The 5,504-nt window shown below is 40.9% G+C and overlaps 1 protein-coding gene across 3 annotated transcripts in view; it reads right to left on the bottom strand.

Moving 5' to 3' along the window:
* Positions 1-5,504, bottom strand: part of LOC103397924 (protein FAM214B-like) — a 33,252-nt gene that overhangs the window by 9,647 nt on the left and 18,101 nt on the right. The window contains exon 1 of one of the 3 annotated variants that reach the window (XM_008336363.3): positions 2,059-2,797. The exons of the other annotated variants lie outside the window; for them this stretch is intronic. The gene's annotated coding sequence lies outside the window, so the exon portion shown is untranslated. Of the gene's footprint in view, positions 1-2,058; positions 2,798-5,504 lie in introns of those variants that run through there. 3 annotated transcript variants of the gene reach the window in all.

Below are 5,504 nucleotides of genomic sequence, written 5' to 3'. Positions count from 1 at the left end.
GCTGGGGGAGGGTTGAGGATGTACCTCAATACAAATATTTACAGAAAGAGACAAAAGACAAAATCTGAGACATTTAGACAGAATCTAAATCTAAAACTCATCATTAAAAGAGCTTTAAACGGTCACTTTTAAATAGTCATTTCCTCTTCAATAGTCACAGCGACACGCGGCTAAAATATGGAATGTTCACTTCAGGTACTCAGGATGGCGCTGTGGAGACGGTGGGTATTTGGGCAGTTTGTTTTACTTTAAACGGACTCCAGGTGTCAGTGTTTCTGCGAACGGTTGTTGTTTCTATACGTGGCTCTGGACGAGTGGACTGTCCTCGGTGTAGTGGTGCCCCTCCCATGTCTAGGGACTGCTGCCCCCCCACAACTCTGAAGAGGATTAAGAAGTGAATGAATGGATGGATGGATGAATGGATGGATGGATGAATGGATGGATGCACAACGTTAAGGATGAATGATGGATAGATGAATGGACAAATAGATGGATGGATGACAGATTGATGTACAGATGGATGGATGGATGGATGGAAGGATGGACAGATTGATAGACAGATGGATGGATGGATGAATGGATGGATGGAAGGATGGACAGATGGATGGATGGATGGATGGAAGGATGGTCAGATTGATAGACAGATGGATGGATGGATGAATGGATGGATGCACAACGTTAAGGATGAATGATGGGTAGATGAATGGACAAATAGATGGATGGATGACAGATTGATGTACAGATGGATGGATGGATGGATGGATAGATGGATGGACAGATGGATGAATGGATGGATGGAAGGATGGACAGATGGATGGATGGATGGATGGATAGATGGATGGACAGATGGATGAATGGATGGATGGAAGGATGGACAGATGGATGGATGGATGGATGGATGGAAGGATGGACAGATTGATAGACAGATGGATGGATGGATGAATGGATGGCTGGAAGGATGGACAGATGGATGGATGGATGGATGGATAGATGGATGGACAGATGGATGAATGGATGGATGGACAGATGGATGATAAGCACAAATGCCATGTCCAACTAGAAAAATGCTTTTGACACTAAACAAAACCAATTCATAAAATGTATTTCCATGTCATAATACAACGCCCAAAACTTTAACTGAATTAGAATGAAATCACTTCACTTTTATTATCTTTTTCTCCCCCTACGGTAAACGCCCTGTTTGTAGCTATGATAAAAATCGTTAATTTCCTCCATCAGACTTGACAGTCGGGGGAAACGCCCACAGCTGCTCTGCTAAATGTAGGCTTTACAAAAAAAAAACCCATCTTGTTTCCATGTGTCCTACTGTTGAAACGCTGCTCACACATCACTGATGGATGTTGTTGTCAAATCTACCAAACATGATGATAATTAATATTCAGATGCATGTTGTGGAGATGTTTACGAGATGGAGACCACAGCGCGGACGTGGGCGTGAACCAAATCGGTTCTAGACAAACTAGAGAAATATCTGGCTCATTAAAAATCTTATAAAGGTATAGAGGAGCTTGGTTAGTCCTACGGGAATATAAACAAAAACAACAGCAGGGGTCACCACCTCCTAGTGGGTCTCTTGAGGACAGGTGGCATCTCCTGGGTTAGTTCCCAGTGGAGGACACTGGGACCGTAGGGAGGGGACAGGGACGGGAGACGGTAGTATTTTTAGGTGTAGCCAGAGTCAGTTCTCACTTGGATCACCTTTCTCAGAAAATCCTCCTTGGATTCCGATCTTATTTTAAAGATTCCGTCAACTTGTCTGCACGAGTTCAAGGTCAGGAATTCTTTAATCCTGACAAACGGCTTTGAGAATATTTTTAAAAATATAATTGGAACCCAAAAATGTTTTTATAAAAATCTTTTATCAACCGAGTGTCATCCTGAATCTCAAACAAATACGCACTTTTTTTTTATAGTACTACATAAAAATTCTACTTTTGATGTCATCTATCAAACAAACAAAAAAAAAAATCACAAGATTGGACACTTATTTTACGGTACTTAAGGTAAAAATAACCCCATGAAATGTTGTCTACTTACACAGAGTGCTGCTGAAATGCTGCGGCCAACAAGAGTAAAGTGACTGAAACAACGGAAAAAAAAAAAAAAATACAACGCCCCGAGATATTCATAAGACAAGACAGACGACAAAAGACAACGGACAAAGTTTAGTGACAACAGACTGAGCACAGAGACAGGATGACATAACAAACTCTATGACTATGGATCAAAGGATTCATGGTCACATGAACAACAGGTTCACTTCTTCCTCAAATGTGACATACCCAGTATCGATCAACAGGAGGCGGCGAAACACTCGACTGAGAGTTTCAAAAATAAAACAAGAAAACTAGAGTAATCCTTTCTAGACAAAAATGTCCAGAAGTAGTCGGGAAGAAAAAGTTTAATAAGTATAATTTCTAGAAGTTTCTACAGGACAATAAACGTGTTCTTGATATGATGGTGACAAATTACAAAACTGTCGTCCATTTACTTTGGTATCGCCGGTGTCTGCTGTCCCACAACCACGTCTAAGAGCAGGACAATAATCTACTGAGGTGTACGCAATAGTGTGTCTCCGTTTGCCTGAAAAAGGAATGTGTGTGTGTCAATGTGACTCACAGTTTTAGGTCAAGGAAGAGAGCAAGGATGTCAAAGGCCAACTCTCTCACACCCACACATGTTTTTGTGTTATGAGGACCCATCACAATTCCCCAACCCTAGCAAATACAAATATATGCAAATCTTAATTCTTACCCAATCTGAGCCTAATTCTAATCCTAACTCTTGAAAGTCAGTTGACTTCAAAAAAAAAAAAAAAAAAAGTCCCCACAACGACAGTTGTCCCTATATTTACAGTGTCAATCCAGAAACATGTCCCCGCCAGTACAGCTGTACAGGAACACACACACACACATTTCATCATCATGAGGAACGCTGTGCTTTTTAAAGGGTGACTTGACACATCATCTTTGCCCTAGTGGCAGCAGGAAGTGAGGCACGTGAGTGAAAACATCTGCCCCGCAGCACAGACATGCACGTGCGGCTCTCGCAAACTTTTTTTTTTTACAGATCTTGCAGATTTAACAGAGTAACAAACCAGTAAAGTAAAGTAAAGTAAACTCGGGCCAGGGACCGTCTTCCCCGGCAGACACCGCTGACATTTGACCTGCACATTTTTAACACTAGCCAATGAGAGTTGCATCGCGAGAACTGACAAAACACAAAACTGTTCCGTTTATTTCAACTGTTAAGAGTTAAGTTAAGCATTTAACTAGTCTCTAACTGATCTTTTCTAAATCTTCTGAACAGATTATTCAGATTCTGCAGCGTCTACTTCAGCTGGTGGACGTCTCAGTGTCAGATCAGCTGCTCTCATTGGTCGGCTGCAGGCTGTATCTACAGCTAGTTTTTTGTTTACGGGAAGTAGGATAGAGAAGCCGAGTGGTTAACCCAACAGAATTATAAAATTAGGTACTGCATACAGCATTGTTTCCCAAAAACTGGGTCGCGGCCCCTTAGGTGGGTCGCAAGAGATTTTTTTTTTTTTTTTTGTGTCGTCTCGCATCATGTTTCCCAGGAGTTCACGGTCATTGGAACAGATGTCTGCATCCAACCTCAAAATTTTTTGTTTAAAAAGCTACCCCCTGTGGTTAAGTTTAAAACTTAAGAAATACTAATTGTTCCGATATCAGTCGGTCAACAATAAAATATCCTCATTACTGTTCAATAATGGTCAAGTACGCCCTTATTTTGCGTTTTACGAATAAATGTCTATTGACATGGGTCGCCAAGGTTTGTGACTTTTGAAATTATGGGTCCCCAGAAAAAACAGTTTGGGAAACACTAGCTTATAGTATATTACAGGTAGGGTTAACAAAGGGCATTAAATCAGTTTTTTTTTTGCACCGGTATTTGTCCGGTATTCAGCGATTACTGGAGTATTACCGGTACACTGCGCCATTATTGAAGGATCATTAAATCTTCAAAATAAAACATCTTTCAGACTTTCTTCTCTCAGAGTCTGAAATGACCTTTGACCGGTTGTTTTAAAACATTGACAGATTATTATTTGAATGAAAACAGTAAAAGGATATGACTGTTGGAATGAAGTAAATTAGTGAAACTGATGTACCTTTTTTTTTTTTTTTAAACTGTGTCCAACTGCGGCTACTTTACCCAAAGACCTACGGACCAGCATCAGCCCCCGAACCAGGGGTTGGGGATCCTATGCCTTAAATGATATATATAGCATATGACAAGGGAGACCCAGTTGTGTTGCTTTTGCCCCAGTTTAACCCACTTTCCAACAGCCCTTATAGTGTACTTCCACATATGGGCCAATAGGGGACGTCGGGTCAGGTTGTGCATCTTACAGATAGAGGTCCATATGGGACAGATCTTTGTATAATAAAGCAGTCCAGGTGGAAACAGTAAAGTGGACTTTACTTTATCGGACTGAGGTTTTCTTTGGCCAGAACCCAGTGAGACTCCTCTTTAAAAAAAAGTTTGTTTTCCTTTTCTTGCGTTAACAGGAAATACTTTTATTTCTAACTCGTATATTCTATGTCAACATCATTTTAACTTTAACAACGTTGAAAACATTGAATTGCTGTAGGACTGCGAGTAGTATACTACGAGGAAGTATCAGAGTCACGTTGAGAAAAAAAAGAAGTCATAATTGTATGAGGAGAAAAGCGAAAAACAATGGGATGAAAGAACACGTTTACATTTACGAATAAAAAGTTGTAATTTCACGCGAAAAAAAGTTGTACTTCGAAGACAATAAATCCATAAATTTACGAGTCTTAAAAATTCTGATGACGTGTTTTGGAGGAGGTGACAAAGGAAAAACAGACAGCAGTAACCATAAGTGCGTCAGAACGAGACACGTGATACAGTTATACATTAGCATCGGGTTCAACTTCTGGTTCATCAACCTCACATCGTAATTAGCATCAGGACATCGAAAAGGTTCGTCTTTACCGAAGAACGATCCACGACTTTTTCCCTCACATAATAACAACTATTTTCTAGCAAAATTGCGATGTTATTTTTTTTATATAACTTTACGACATTTTTTTCTATAACATTTCGACTCTTTTCTTCTTATTTTATTATCACTTATTCTCCGTCGTCAGTACGTAGCACCTCTGGATCGCAGCCTCTAACAGAGAAGTGATCAGAGCATCAGCCTGGTGTCAACGGCTGCGCAAATACCTCCGTCATCTCATCAGATGTGAGTGGAGCCCCACCCAGCCCCAGGCCTGTGTCTTCAGGGCTGATGGCCAACACACACACACACACACACACACACACACAGGTTTCTCACTGTACAGGCAAAGTTCCCAAATAAGACGAGTGTCGTCAGGCGCTGCTGTAAAACAATCACCTGTTGATTAGATTACAGGAACCATCGTCAGTGTTTGGCGCTGTGATGTCACCAGTGACTGCGAGTGCGAGTCTCTGACAAGGACAGTAGAGGG

This window comes from Cynoglossus semilaevis, chromosome Z (genome assembly GCF_000523025.1).
Source record: "Cynoglossus semilaevis isolate Cse_v1.0 chromosome Z, Cse_v1.0, whole genome shotgun sequence".
Taxonomy (NCBI): Eukaryota; Metazoa; Chordata; class Actinopteri; order Pleuronectiformes; family Cynoglossidae; genus Cynoglossus; species Cynoglossus semilaevis.
The sequence above is the reverse complement of the archived record's forward strand: the minus strand, read 5'-3'. Positions and strand labels throughout refer to the sequence as shown.